Consider the following 16,014-nt stretch of genomic DNA (forward strand, 5'->3'; position numbering starts at 1 on the left):
CTTCCGCTGGCGGGAAGGAGGGCGGGGCGGGGCGGGGCGGGGGTGACGACGACGAGTGCAGTGGGGTGGTGGGTGTCATGGCAGCCCGGAGTGCCGGGTAGGGATTGCCTCCAGGCGGTACTTGGTTGGCCTGCGTGGAAAAGGGGTTCTAGTGGGAGGCGACAGACAACGCCTCTTGGGGCTGGGGATTGAGCGTGGCTGGAGGGGAGCTGCTGAAGCTGGGTAGGCTGACTGCCGCGTCGGGGCCACGCTGCCTCACCGATGGGCCCTGTGACCTGGCGGGTCGCCGCGCTATCGCTGCGGGCCATCCGAGCGCCAGGCGCAGTGTATTGTCGCGGGCCCGCAAAGGCACAGGACAGGCTCAAGGAGAGCAGCGGGAAGCGGTTCCTGGCAGTGTTGTGTGACCCTGGGTGGTTCCCTGCCTGTTTCTCTGCTAGGTGGTCACTGTAGCTCTTGGGGGTGGGGTGGGGGTGTCCCTATGACAACTGTGTCAAAGATATTTTATACTGCGAGCCTGATGTGATATTGTGGTAAGACCATATGGATCAGAGTTATTAAAACATACACGGATTTTGTTTGTAGTGATGTAAACCAAAAATAGTGAGAACTCCCCTTCAAAGGCAAGCACAGAGCCTCTGGAGCTAAGGTGTGGAAGCAGAGCAAGTTGCCTTTGCACCGCACTGATGCGGTGTGGCTGTTGCTTTTCCAAAATTTGGGCTGATGCATCAATGTGACTAGCACACAGTTAACTTACCAGGCTTGGGTCTCTGCTAAGTGTTTTATCTGCTCTGGACAGCGTAGGCATTCCCAAACCTTCATAGGAAGTCTCAGGGCTGGGTGAAACCTGGATTTCAGGGAATAGGTCTGGTTTGTAAAACGTGTTTACTGCCCTGACCGCAGTGATTCTCTGCTCCTGGATCAGTCCAGTGCCCATTCTGGAAAGCTTCACGTATGAGAGGCACCTGGCATGAGAAAGGAAATCCCCTGCACTTTCCAAGTGGAGAACCTGAAGTTAAGCCCCAAATCCTGCAGGGTTTACATGGCAAAGTGGTAAATTCTCCCTGTATCTTCTCAAGACTTCGTCGAGGCCTTCCGAGCAGCGATGGGAGAACAGCACAAGGTCACAGCCGGCTTCTGGCGACTGACACGCGAAGCCGGGAGATGAAACACCCCATGGGCCCTGCGCTCGGCTGCTTCCTGCTGGTGCCTGTTGTGGTTCCGGGGCAGCTGCAGCATGGAGCCGACGGTGGAAGGTGGTGAGCGGCGGGGTGGTGTGGGCCGAGCCCAGCTCAGCGTCCCCGGCTGACCCTCGTGGTTGTCTTTCCCCCTCCTTGCAGGCGCTGAGATGCTGGCGGGACCCGACCCGGAGCTGGGGTCGGATTCCGCCACCGTGGGCTTTTCGGGCTTCAGTGCATTGCAATGCGGGCTGGGGGGCGCTGGGCGAAGCGGTCGTGCCCGTCGTCCCCCTCGCCTGGAGCTGCCGGAGTGTCTGTGGCCAGGGTGAGCTCGAGTCTCCTTTTTCTTCATTTTCAGGGAAGAAAGCTCGGGCTTTCGACCTCGAAGCCATGTTTGAGCAAACGAGAACTGCTGTGGAGAGGAGCGGGAAGATCTTGGGTAAGAAATGCGACTGTTGTCAGCTAATGCATTTTAAAACGTGTTTTGTTTTTCTGTCTTGGGGTGATGTTTAAAATGTTTCAGACTGGCTAACTTAGAAAACAAACAAACAAATGCAGTTTTGTTCAAGGAAGCCCTAAACAGTTTGGGGCTTGGTAAATAGGCAAGTTATTAATTTACATATGTTGTCAGAGTACGTAAGAGCAATGTGCATGTGCGAGGTTCCTGTTGTGAGGCATAGCTTACAGATACAGGAAAAAAGTGAATTTGAACACAAGACGCTTTCCTTCCTTCTTTTACTTAGCTGTGTATTTATTTTGGAAGGGAAGTTGATATGGATAGTTTTAATCTAGAGAGAACAGAATAAAAAAAAAAGAAATATGTGTCTTATAACCTGCTGTTTGGTATATAGCAGCCCACAAGTTTGTCTCTGTCTTCTGCTGTGCTGGGAATGGGTAAGTTTTCAAGGTGGTGGTTTGAGAGTGGGAGATGGAGAAAATTGTACGTTTTGCTGTCTGTATCCAAGCAAACACTGTTTCAAAGATGGTCCTTAGGAGACACTTGTGTATGTTCTAGAATTCCCTTTGCTAACCCAAATGGTCCATGCTTTCTCCCTCTGCTTGGACAGCGTGTGCAGAATGTGTGGGGTTTGGTGTTTGGGGTTTTTTTTTTTTTTTCATGTGATGCCATCATGGTTGAGCAGTTCCTGTCCTTAGGCTTAATTTGCTCTCTAAAATGTTGCAGTTTATGAAGATAGTAGACTTGAAGACTGTCTTATCATGAAGAAAGCAGTTTTGTATGAAAGAACAAGATCATTGCAATGTTAGTTGTTTTTGTTTTGATTCTACACAGAACCACATGAACAGACCTCTGTGGAGTCTTATTGACTTTATGGACTTTAAGACACTGTGAAATTCAAATATACAAGGGATTCCAAAACTTGATTTGGACCCTTTTTTTTTTGTATTGGCTGAATCTAAACACAACAAGATTTCTTCCATGTTGGAAACCTTTTCATGTTTGATACTGGTTCAGGTTGAGCTATCATTCCTTTTGAGAGATCATCTGCTTACACCATGTTTTAGTTTAGGAGGGAAATCCAGTAAGTGATTACAAAAACATAATGTTTTTAAGTCAAGATATCTTGAATTGCATCTTGAATGTCCGTGTCCGTCCCCGTTCCCCCCCCCCCCCCCCCCCCCCCCAAAAAAAAAAGGTTTCTAGGCTCATACCCATAAAGGAAGCACAAAGCATTTTATTGTTTATAAGATCGGTCATTTTACCAAAAATGACAAAGCTTTGTATATAATTCAGCTGTTTAACTTAGAAACAAATTTTGGTATTTATAATATGGTAATCAGAAAGGTGTACATTTTACAGCTTTTTTTGGGGGGAGGGGGTAATGTGAGCATTTTATTTTCAGATTTCTTAAAATACACTGTTGACTTAACTTTTTGGAATACCTATGATAACTTTTGGAAACATCTCCTCCGCTACCCGAGCTGTGGATAAAAATGAACTGAGATGAAAATATGTTTCCTGGTTCTGTATCTTGCAGGGATTTGTGTTTCTCGTCAGAGGAAAATGCTTCCTAGCTTTGGTGCAAAACATGTTTGTGGTGGTTTGTTTGTTTTTTTTCTTTTAATTTAGTTAGCAAACAGTCTTTACTCTTAAACTATGTGAGTGAGCAAAAAAGAAAGTGGTTTCTTGTATAGAGAGAAAGTAATTTTTCTCTGCTTAATAGAAGTTGAGTACTTTTAGAAATAAATACAGTAGCTGTATCTGTTCCCCTGTCATAATCCCACCATTCTTATTTTAACTTTGAAATGGAAGATTCTGTTTACTTTGATTTTGTTGCAATGTTCCACAGGGATTCTTTTTCAGTAAGTGAAGTGGGAATACAGAGTTGTATTTCTTTTCCATAAGTCATATTTAGAGTTCATTTATTTACACATATGTATATTTATGTACTAATTTAGTTCCCTGCACTATGAAAACCTCAAGAACTCTCTGAGGTAATCATACTATTTCATTATAGTGTTGAAAATATTGAAATATCAGCATCATTATATGATCAACTTATGTTTGATAGTGTGTACAAACTAACAACTGGAAGGTGTTTGCTTTTTCCTTGTGACATTTTGTTTTTCTGAGTGATCATTGCAGTAGCCATGGAAATTTGATTTATATGGAAAAATAATCTATTTTAAGGTGAAATCCTTTATTTGCTGTTATCTTTTCAAATATTTCATATAGGTCTGAAAATGAAGAAAATTGTTTTACTGTCCTCAGCAGGCCTCTAATTTTATTATTTTCTAAAAGTCTTGATTATTTGTCATTTATGTGCTCTCCATATTCAGAGGCTCATGAAAGAGAGAAGGAAGACCAGGCTGGAAAATAATTTAGAAGTCCACACACTGATTCATCAGTTTCAGCCTTCAGTGCAACAGGAGTTTGGGTCCACATTAATCCCAAGGTACTTAGATTTGGTGGGAGATTCCATGTAACAGCTTTCTTATCTGAAGAGTTGTGTTTTGGGTTTCTTTGTGGTTTTTTGTTTTGTTTTGTTTTTTGAGCATGAGCATCATTTAACTTGTGTGAACATGTCTATGTTATCTGAAGTCTTTCAGTGGAAATACTGATTTAGGTTTTTTTTTTTAATCTATGCTTTCTTAAAGGTGTGTCAATATTTGTAAATATTAACATATATTTAATAGTTAATTTTGCAGTCTCCTCCCTAATCCTGTTTGACATACTTTTTTTTTTCTGTAACAACGTTATCATCCGTGGATTTTTTTTGAAAATATTAGGACAAATATAATGCTACATGTGCTGACTTAATGAGCAGCTATTGTTCCCACCTGTAAATAGAATATACTTGTTCATGCCTGCTGAAAAATAAAGCAAAGTAAGTAGAGTGACTCCGTATGCACATTGTATGGAGTAGTGGTGGGGTTGAGAAAGTATTTTGATTTGACTTCAGACTGAAATTTACTCCCAAACTTGTCAAAGTTTGCTTGTCATTGATGAACAATAAATGCTACTGCTTTGACTGTTTGAATTCTTAAATGCTGGGAAATCAAAAGTAGCTGAATGTAATGGGGGCCACATCTCTCCATAGTGTGGCTGGGATTGTGGAGGTTAGTGCACTGTAAATTTTTAGGTTTCTATATCTATGGAAATCTAATAACCCATACAAGACTCTAGTAGACATATATATATGTGTGTGTATATATCTTGTGGGCTGATAGAGTCTATATGTGGTAGATGGTTATAGACAAACTTGTGTTTCAGACTGTGAACAAATTTCTGTTACAAAATTTATTTTTTGCCTGTTGCTCTATAGAAAGGTCAAATGAGCTGTGGACCCTCACTGAAATAACTGATAACACAGGATCTATAGGGTAGTATATTGTGCAATGTCTTGTGCACGAGGGAAAAATATTCTGTGCTCCCATTCACTTTTGATGATCTTAGATACCTATCTGGTGAAATAATGGAGGATGACAAGAATTTAAATGTAACGTGATTGTGTACTGTATATGGGTGACTTCAATATAAGGAAACAATTAAAACAAATGGTAAGGTGGAAAGTAGTCAGATGATATAGAGCCTTTCCCTAATCTTCTCATTTTGGTAAGGGACTTGACAGAAGAGAACTCCAGGCACTTTGTATAAAAGATGATGATAACTACCTTTCAGTATTCTGAGTTATTAGGTAGGGTCTGGTAACTCACCAGAGTTCTGTTGATATTAAGTTTTCTTTGTTTTTCTTTTTTTGTTTTTACTGAGGATTGAGAAGGGAGGGCATGATGTGAAAAGCTCGTGGAACTGGAAGCTGAACGTGTCAGCTTGCAGTTTTATATTTCCTTGTAAATTATGATACGTAGTGTAGAACTTAGTGCTGAAAACAGGAAGCTAGTCAAAGCGGCATGCCATTGTGACTCAGCCTTAATTCAGAGGAACAATCCTACAACTGACAATTGAAGTCTGAAATGTGGGACTCTCAGTGCTTCTTTTTATAATGCAGATTTTAGTTACTAGAAACTGATCTAATATATTATGGCTTGTTCTATTCTCTGAAAATGGCAATGCTTTCCTGAATATTACTTTTTTTTTTTTAATTCCTCATACTAAATTTTTAATTGTTAAAAGGGGGTTGGTCACTCCAAAACAATGTGAAGAACAGCTACTGATTTTTTTTGTTTTTGAACTACTTTGCTACAGAGAAATGTTTCCAATAGTTATGGTACTTACATATTTATGCATAAGTACAATAATAATTATGCTTTGTGAAATGAAAGCATCTGCTAGTATATAAAAAGAAAAAGCCTGAGAAAATAGTGGATGATGTGAGGAGAGTGAACACATGGGGGAGATATGCCCACATACTTGCACAACTCTCAGAATGTTTTTCGTTATTTCCCCTCTGTGTGCCATCTGTGCTCTAATGCAGCTTTCTTTTTTTCCTCTTACAGCTTGTTTCACTTACTGAGGAGGTAATGAGGGAAAGCAAAAACCAATTCCTTACACTTCTCTGAATCCTGGGAAAGGGGCTGACAAACTGGTTCTTTACAGCCTCTGGTAGAGGAAGACTGTAAGGCTGAAAGCTGAAGGAAATGCCGCTATGTCTCCTCTCTTGTTTTGTCCTTTCTGTCAGCACCATTCCCAGTCGCTGTCAGAAGGGTATTACTCAGCTAGATGGGCTTTTGGTCTGGCTGCATTGGGGGATGTTCTTATGTTTGAATTTCTTCCAGTCAGGACAGAGGATACCAGTAGCTGTAGCACTTGGGCTGTCTCTGCCAAGCTTGGAGTGTGGTGAAAAATAGCACTGCGATTCTGGCCATTTCACACGCAGAATGATTACACTGCCTCTCAAAATACTGAAATGTTTGAATCGATTGATTTATCCTCCCTAGCAAATGAGGGAATGATAAGGATACGTAATTAGGAAGGGAGCTAGATATTGTTCTTGGGTGTCTATAGAAAGATCTGAAAATCTGGGACTCCAGGATTAGAAGGGCCTCCTTGAATCGTTATGTTGTATACACTCTTCTCACTGGCAGCTACAGTGTATGTTTGGTTCCATTCCAAAACTAATTAAATTATTTGTCTTTTAGGGAAAAGATATGTGGTTTGCTAGTCTGGGAATACATATTGACTCTTAAAACACAACTCTCTTGCATATAGTATTGTAAAATTGTTAGTTTTGGGGATACCTAACGTGAAGAACTTTGAAGTTCCCAACCCATCCCTCACATGCTGGAAAAGCTTCCTTTTGGTAAAAGGATATTGATTGCCCCATTGTTGTAGAGTAAGAGAAGCTCTTCTTATTTGAGTTAGATTTATTAGATAATCATATCCTGATCTAGGTCTTTAAATGTCTCTCATCACTATGCAAAACAAAGTTTGTATGTAGAGGTATTATCTTTTATTAGGCTAGTAAATATAGTTGGAAAAATTAGACAAGTTTTCAGGCATGCAAGCCCTTCTCATCACTGTAACAACTGAGGACCTAATTCATGTTGGTTTTAGTTTGTTTTGATTTCTTCCTAAAATAGAATTCCACTTGCTCATCCAAGACAAATATTTGCTGTGTAACCTATTACCTGCTCGGTGTACAGCTGTTTTGGGGAGGGCTGCATTCTCTGTCACAATTACACAGTTTAGAACCTCTTTTCTTAATGCTTTATTATGTTCTTGAACTTGTGTGTTTTTATTATCATTTTTAAGTGATAACCCAAACTTTTTAAAAAAAACAATACCTCTGTAGTCGTCTTTTTTCTTTTGCAGTCTGCTCACTTGTAAACTCACATACATGCTCCTAAAATATAAGCTCCAAAAGCAAGTCTTGCAACTTGAGCTTATCTCACTGAATCTGAAAGGAACAGCTGACTTCCACTGCAAGGTATCACTGTAATGATACTATGTAACCTAGTCAAAAGGCAAAGTTTTCTGCTTATCGCTTTTAGACCTTTTGCCAGTTAGAATGCCACCTACTTGATAACTACCAGCAGAGGGAGTACGTTATTTTGAATAAACTGAATGAGCGTGGATTAAATAGTTCTACTTACTTTCCAGAAATTTTCCAATGCCAAAAATAATGTGTTCACACAACTGATTTGGACAACAATGAAATGATAATTTAATGTAACTTTTAGAATCTAGATGTGTGATAGTTTACTGAATATTAAATATTTTTGACAAAAGTGCCTGATTCCCTGTACTTTTTTACTGGCATTATAAGGCAAGTGCCATGCTTTGTGTTCTCGCTCTGGTTGTGAGCCTGGACCATTACTCTTTTGAGTTCCACCCAGCCAACAGAGGTGCAGAGCGTCTGCACAAGCTGCAACCTGAAGCAGCATCTTGAAAATGCTCTGTAACAACGTTTTCTGTTGGCTTCTAAGCAGTATTGAAACCCATATTAGTGACGTGGTACTGTTATTTTTACAATTCATCTAACTTTTTCTTTGTTTTATTCTGTCCAGTTTTTTTAACTCTGTCGCTATGATATTCCTTTTTTTTTTTTAAAGCTTTGTTTATGCTTTCAAGATGATGGTGGGCCTACACTCTATTAACAAAAATTAGTTTATGTTTTGCTGCTAATTTCAGTGTTGACAAATTTATATCAGTGCTCAACATCTTTTATCTGAAAAATCCTGTGGAAGCGCTGATGTTCTTGAAATAGTAATTTTTTTAATTTTTCCATGCATAGAGACAGCCTGTAGTGAAAGTGAAGGTAGCTCAGATAAAGAGTTAACTGGTTCTTCCATGCAATCCCAGACTTCTGCTCGAGGTCCAGCTGAGGATACTGATGATGAATTCATTGGGCCACCACTTCTGCCTGGGTTCAAGGATAGTGATGATGATAATGACAATGATGGTACAGAGGAGGAAGATAATGTATTTTGCTCCTCTTTAATGTTTTAACACTTTGAGTAGACTAATTTGTAGGTATGCTCTTTCCTTTATGATTGAATTTGCAGGTGAGGTATGACTGTTGTTTGAAATGCAGGGGGTTTGTATTTTTTCTAATGATTATTCAACAGATGCAAATAATTTTCATTTAAAAATACCCAGATTTTTTTAAAACATATGCATGTTTCCTCAAGGGAAATTCATCATCAATTAGTATACATTGTTTACTCTTTTTCTTTTTTGTTTCCGCATTTTGAAATAGCTATATAAATAAATATTTTATATAGTTTGTTTCCCAATGCATGTGTAGAATTTTTTTCAAGAAAGGGGAGGTAGAGGTGGGCTTGAATCTAGGGAGAATAATTGTGCCAGAATTGTTCTGAGAAAATGTATTGCTGTAACTGAGGAGGTTTTTTGTTTGTTTTGGTTTGTTTTTTTTTCTAAATCTGAATAAGTGCCAGACTGGTTTGTTAGAGTGAATATAGGTTGTATATATGCATGTTAAAAGCAAGGAGAAAACCCCAAACAGCCTAACTTGGGTATCACAGATACTCAGTTGACAAATCTCTTTCTATTTAGTTAAAAGTTTAATGGTTTGATGTTCTTTCTCCAAAGCTTCCTGGATTGAATATTTTGTGGCAGTGGATTTTGTATGATGGTTTCCATGTTGTTTTGTAGCAACAATGGTAAAAGTCCTGTAAAAACAGCCTTACTTATGCTGTTTTGAACTATTTAGTAGCAAAACCTGTATGTCCTGTTACACAAATATAAACCAAATCCTAAAAACAAATTCTGAGGTCTCGGGGGTTTCTTGTCAATTCCTCTTCAGTTTTGACTAGGTGTTTAGTTTGTTCTTTTCCTGTAAAATCTCTTACCTTGCATCTTGTGAACTATAAAACATAAGTTTAGACTACTCGCTTAAAATGAGCGAGAGCAACTTCTTGAGCAATGACATAACTGATTTTTAGAGCGAGCCTAACCTTGTATGATCACAAATATTTGGGGATTTTTTTTCAGGGGATAAGTGACAGGAAATTCTGATGCTTTAAGGTTTTTTTTATTACTTTGATCTGCTTGATTTACTGTTGCCTACTGATTTCTTTAATTATCAAACTGTATGTTTTTAGTGCCATATCTCCTGTGATCTCATCTCTACCCCAGACATGACTTATTTTGTCTTAGGGAACCAACTGCTGATAAATCCCAAACTTTCTTTGAGAATGTTGTAAGTCATAAGTGCCTTAAGTTAACTTATGAATTAATATTGATCTGTATCAGGAATTCCCTTAACTTTGAGCTGTAATGGCACTGTGGAGTGAGTCCATATTCCTGAGGATGTCGTAGACTCAGCAGTTTTCAGTTGCTGTGGATCATGTCATATTGAAGTCACTACTTTTTTTCTGCCAATTTTCATCTTTTCTCCCATCTCAGGTCTGCTTGTTTATACATTTTCGGCTCATAGTAAAATCTGAAAATACAGTGCTTTATCCAGAAATTTAATCAAACATGAATCTCGCCAACAGATAATCAGAATAATAATACCTGTCTTGAAAAGTACTTACATTTACTGATGCTGAAGGAAATGTTTGGTCTTGTTCAGTTTTGGCTCTAAATAGTTTTCAACCTTTTTCATTATCCAGAGTGTTAGTGTGTACACAGATTGTGGTGAACCCAGATGCTTGTCATTTTGGAAAAAACCCACAATATATTGGATTTACACAAAGAACAACTACTTCTGAAAGTATCTATTAATAGCTGCTAACTCTGTGTGTGTATGTACTAGGAAGTGATAAATCTCAAAAAATGTATGCTTATTCTGCACAGGTGTGTTCTTTCTTTGGGGTCTCACCAGAATGCCCTTCTAAATCACAGCTCTCCCTAGCTGTCCCCATTTCTCTTCCCAGAAAAAACAATCTTCTGCTCTGCTGTCAGCACTTCTGAAACTTGTAACTGCCTTATAGCACTGAATAATTAAAGCCACACAGAAAGAAACAGTCAGGCTTGGGAATCAAGTCCTGCCCGGTATCTTTAATCTTTGGGAGAGTAAAAGCTCTCCAAGATGCTCAAAGGATTTCAGTGTATACGACACTAAAATAAAACAGTGCAAACTTGATTTCAAGTTATATCCTGGCAACTAAACCCAAGGTTAAGCCGCATGTCTGCTAATATTTCATTGAAGTATTGCACAAAACTTTGCATCGGAAGTCTCTTGTAGCTATTCAACCTGATCTTTTCTACGCAGACTTTATTGTTCATTACTTTGTTTCCATGTTATGTCCTTACTTATTTTCTTAAACAACAACAGAGATTTGAAAACACTAGAACTATAAGCAGCAGTTGTCTTGAGGGGGGAGGTATATTTCTGTGGAATGCCTTCTTGTCAGGGTCTTAAGGAATTAAATTGATTTCTGAGTATCTCTAGATTGCTCTTCCTAATAATTAATGGAATTTTGCATGTGTTGGAAAATCATAGAGAATTTTGCTTAAAAAACACACTTATCAGATTAGCTAAATAATGGTAGTTCATCTTATATACCTAAATTTTTCTTGTAACTCATGCCAAAAATTACTAGGGTTTTCTTTTGCAAATGAAAATTGATACAAATAGCTTGTGGTTTGACCATAATTTTGTTGTAAGACTGGATTAAAATTTGGGAAAACTTTTCCCCTGGTTCCATGGTCTGTTAGAGACGTCACTTTCTGCGGTTAGCAAAAAGCATTATATATTTAGCTTGCTGTAATTCCTTTCTGAAATAAAATATATATACCTTTCAATTAAGTGTGTTGGCGATGGTCTTGCCTACATATACTGAATTGGCAAAATTATTTGGTTGCATCAAAGAAAGTTTCACTATGTTGGTCAAGTAAGCTATAATGGAAATACACTAAATATGCAACATCTGTTTTATTGCATCATCAGTGGAAGGCTGGCATCCTTTGACATATCTCTTGTCGAGTAATTTTAGTTGAGTAATTTTATTAGGCTCACATGAATCGAGAGTCCTATATATACTACCGTTTCAGTTTATGGTATAATCATCTCTTTTGTCTCAGTAGTGAGTGTTATATGGATTCCTAAATGTTATCATGTTCAAACTACAGATTAGTGCCAAGTTGTAGCAGACTCCTTCATTTATTCATATTTATGGAATAAATGAGGTCTTGTAGGAGAAAGTAACTAAATGCTGAGCACTCATTTAGGTAGTCATAGCAGTGTGGGAGAACAATATTATTTAATAATTGAGAAATGGCAAGAAGATGCATAACATCTCTTAAGTGGTAAAACTCTGTATATTTTTTGAGATAATATGTATGTTCCACAGAAAAGGGTAAGGCTTTCAGTAGTAGAGAGAGCTTATGAAGCGAAGAGGGGGTTATCAGCAATGAAATAGAAAATATGTGTTTCTTTTTAATCCCTCTGTGTTATAGTGTGCTATGTACCTGTTTTCTGTTGTCCTTCATCAAAGATGGCTGCACCTTAGTAGGGCTTTGTGCATTGAAATCTCTAAAATGCGGTCTATTATACATATAAATCATTTTGGAAAAAACGATTGGATTGTTACTTTAACTTGATGTCTGTCATGTGCCAATGAGATATGGATATTTTAAAATTTTTATATAATTGTTTGTATGCCTGTCAGATTTATGGTTTCTGTGCAATGAATATAACTTATTTTCATTCTCTCTCTCCAAAGGGCAGTGGGCATCTTGTTTAGTGAAACCCTTGCTTTAGTTCTATAAAATTCTCTAGAATGTCAAAGGGAAAACAATGTGCAGAAACAGCTGATTTTACTTCAACCTGTCTTTCTCAGTGTTTCTCAGTAGTCACTTTGCTGGTTGACTGTTTTAATTTCTAGCAACATAATGGTATTAATTTTTATATATATATATAGTTGGATATAGTTTTGATTGTATAGAGCTCAACGATTGTGATGATGGTACGGTTGAGTGTCTATGGGTAAGTGTCGGAGTTTCCCTTTGTTCAGTGTCGACGACGGAGCGGGAGTTGCGATTCCGGAGTAATGACAGATCTCAATATGAGTATGGTCATTCTCCTTTATTTACACTTATAACAGGGCTTATATAGTTAACTACTATGGACACGCGCTACCTGCAGCTTGCAGATAGGTTACAGCCTTGTGTTCACGCGCATCTATGCTCTAGCAGATTGGCCCGTTCTTTCTGATCATGCGAAATGCCTTCATGGTCTTTATCTTGTTTTTCTCCTTTCAACTGCACATTCCTTTCTCCGTTATTTACTGCTTAAGTGCCTTGTCATGCCAGGTGGTGCAGTGTTTGCTCATTAAAATCAAACTCAGGAATGTCCGTTAGTGAGACTCCCATTCCCACATCTCCCCCTTTTTGTTTTACTAGAAACACTGCTGAAACCGATCTTTCAATCATTTTTCGTATACATTGCAACAAACAGGGTACACAAAACAAAAATGCATATAAATACTATTACACATATCCCTCTTAGCTTGGCTAGTCCTTTTAACCAGCCACGAGGAGGAGCTGTCTGATACCCGCAAGTCTGCAAACGCAGCAGCCAGGGGGTCTTTCTCCCCGGTCACTCCCCCATCATTCACCGGAACGGATGGGGTGGCTGGGCACGCTCTTCATAACAACCTATAATTGGTTAATCACAGCTGTCCACGCACTCACAACACCTTCGGACACGCGCTTCATAACAACCTGTAATTGGTTAATCACAGCTGTCCACACGTTCACAACACCCTTCTCATCGGTAGCTGCCGGCTGGTCCCGCCGATCTCTGCCTCCTCCTTATCCCGGGTGTTGTTCCGCTGTTGTTGTTCATCACGTAGTGAGGCTCCTTCTTCTGCTCAGGGAAGGATGGTCAAGGTCACCAGCCGTCTTTGTCAGCATATCCCTGCTACTGTTAAAAACATGGGTTGCTCATGAATACTAGATCGTGCCCCTGCTGTACCAGCCACTCCTCCACAATTCCCCCTTCTTGTTTTTGAGCAACCCAGACTTGATTAACAATTTTCATAATTGCTTTCTTCACACAGCTAAAAATTATACAAGAGCATATACTTATTACTAATATAACAATTAAAATGCGTAAGCTTTCTTTTATTAAACTTATTATCCAAGATGGCAGTTCCCCAAATATATTCTTAAGCCAGGTATCGAATAACCCGTGATCTTGTTGAATATTCTTGGTGTGGTCCTTTAACCATTGTAGCTGTTTGTGGATTGACTCCCCATGGTCAGACAGATTCATACAACACATCCCTTCAAAATCCTCACACCCATGTCCTTGTGCTAGTAACAGAAAGTCAATAGCAGCTCTATTCTGTAAAATCGCATGATGGAAGCTATCCTGATCTGCAAGTAATTTTCCAATAAGCTCTGTTGTCACATCAGCCTGCTTTTTAGCCCAACAAGCTAATTTCCCTACCTCATTTAGGGCCCTCGCAGCTGCAGCGCCTGGTACAAATAGTGAAAGGAAGACCTTTTCGGTGTCGCTAGGCAGAATTACGTCATCACGACAGTCTGGGGAAAGACCCGTGGCGGCTCTTTTTCGTCTTTGTTGTTGCCCTTTTCTTGTTATGGTTTTCCACCAATTTTCTCCCGGGGCCAACAAGGTCAATTTTCCTAAGTAGCATGGCCCTCCTACAGCATTTGCTGGGATACCCTGCCAGGCCCTGTCCCCACATATTAAAAATACCTGTGGGGGCAACGCCTTTGGGGTACCATTGTTCCAGATCCCTATTCCTCCCTTTGTTTCCGCTCCAGCCGCTCCTAAAGCATAGCTATTACCACTGTCATTGGTACCACAAAAATCGCCCGCATCCTGATACTTGTAGTAAGATGCGTGAGAGGTGACATTAGTCCACCCTGTCCAATTTCTTGCCTGGTAGAAGTGGATACCCGTCTGTAGGGGTCCCCCAAATATAAAACATGTCTGAGTCCAATTTTTAGATGTATTTCCAACTCGCATCGACCCTAATAGTTCCAACTCCTGGGGATTCCAGGGTAGCGAGTGATTTAATCCTTTTATCAAGTTAGCACTACAGTTGCTAGTTGCAGTCACATTAGTACAACTGCCAGTACTGAACCTGGCAAAGTCACCTTCCTTATATCCAGGCATACCTAACAAACAAGTCCTAAACGGCTCAGTTGCTGAGGCGAGGGAAAGGCAAAACGCGGGCTGCCCTGTTTTATTTGCCCAGGTTACCCACATATTTTCCCTTGGGTTAATGCGATGTATAGTTGCTGACCCTGGGATTATTAAGATTAGCCCAATTACGATCACATCTGCCTGGCTCAACATTTTCTCTTCTAGGCGAATTGCCTTTCTTTTTTTGTTGGGTTTTTTTTTGGTTTTTTTTGTTTGTTTGTTTTTTTTATAAACAATAATCAATTTGGCAGTTTCGTGGACTGTATTTCGTGTCCAGTGGTTATTAATATTCTATACAGCACTATTTCTTTCAGATAGCAAGTTTCACACCACCTTTGTGCATGCGTGCACCAGGCCCACCACTTCTTATCACAGTGGTACAACTGACACAATACCCACGACACACACCATAGGCACTCTTTGTTTTTGTTTTTTTTTGTTTGTTTGTTGTTTTTTTCTTTTTTTTTTTTTTTTTTTTTTTTTTCCACGTATCGCCCCCCACAAGCAATCGACAAAATGACTATACGCTTCAGTGGCACCTTGCTGTACAGAACTAAAAGATGGAGTGGACGAACCGGGTAAGGCTAAAAAGGCGTCTAGCGCCAGTTTGGCAGACAACTGCAACAAAGCAATAGGAAAAACCAACTGAGCATTAATATCATTAAACCTTCCCGTCCCCGTTATCATTTCCACGGTAATCCCATAGAGGGGATCCCCCTGCGTTTGATGCTGTGCCGCAGCACTTGCCGCCCGCCGTGACCATTCCGACCCCCACAACAAATACTGCGTAGGTGACAATAAAAGCCTCATAAGGTTTTGGCAGTCAGCAGGGCACATCAGGTCAGCCGAAAAAATCCAGATTACAATTTGACGTGAAGCTTCTGATTTTATCCCATACTGGGACACAGTGTTTTTTGCTTGCTGTAGGATTTTCCAATCGTGAGGTGCCCACTTATTGCCGTTATTCTCTTGCAGCACAGGAAAAGCACTCGCCCCCAAGCTGGATACCGCTTGCCACTGCCCGTCCAGCATAGCGTCTCTAGCCACTTCGCTCCAGCGTCTGGGCTGAACCATCGCTGGTGGTCCAGAGAGGCAAGGGGGTAGGGATTCCCCTGATGCCCCGGACAGGTGCTCCATCCCTCCCCTCTGGGTTGTAATTGTTAAGTCCTGTAACTGTTGCACCACCTTCTTCAGGAGCTCATTAGTCTCAGCCATACTCTGTTCTTTGCTGTCACCCTGTGGCGGAGTAGACGCACCTGAAGAGACTCCTAGAGGCGGGGCTGTTGGCCACGGAGGGGTTAACGGAACCAGCCGCTCCTCCTCTCCGGGTCGTC

At 40.1% G+C, this 16,014-nt stretch overlaps 1 long non-coding RNA gene across 2 annotated transcripts in view; it reads left to right on the forward strand.

Annotated features, from left to right (window-relative positions):
• Positions 1-1,213: 1,213 nt before the first annotated feature.
• Positions 1,214-16,014, forward strand: part of LOC143171853 (uncharacterized) — a 68,918-nt gene continuing 54,117 nt past the window's right edge. The window contains exons 1-3 of one of the 2 annotated variants that reach the window (XR_012997224.1): positions 1,214-1,256; positions 1,534-1,614; positions 3,975-4,084. This is a non-coding gene — a long non-coding RNA (uncharacterized LOC143171853). Of the gene's footprint in view, positions 1,257-1,533; positions 1,615-3,974; positions 4,085-16,014 lie in introns of those variants that run through there. The other variant, XR_012997225.1, reaches the window with a different exon arrangement.

Source organism: Aptenodytes patagonicus, chromosome W (assembly GCF_965638725.1).
Source record: "Aptenodytes patagonicus chromosome W, bAptPat1.pri.cur, whole genome shotgun sequence".
Taxonomy (NCBI): domain Eukaryota; kingdom Metazoa; phylum Chordata; class Aves; order Sphenisciformes; family Spheniscidae; genus Aptenodytes; species Aptenodytes patagonicus.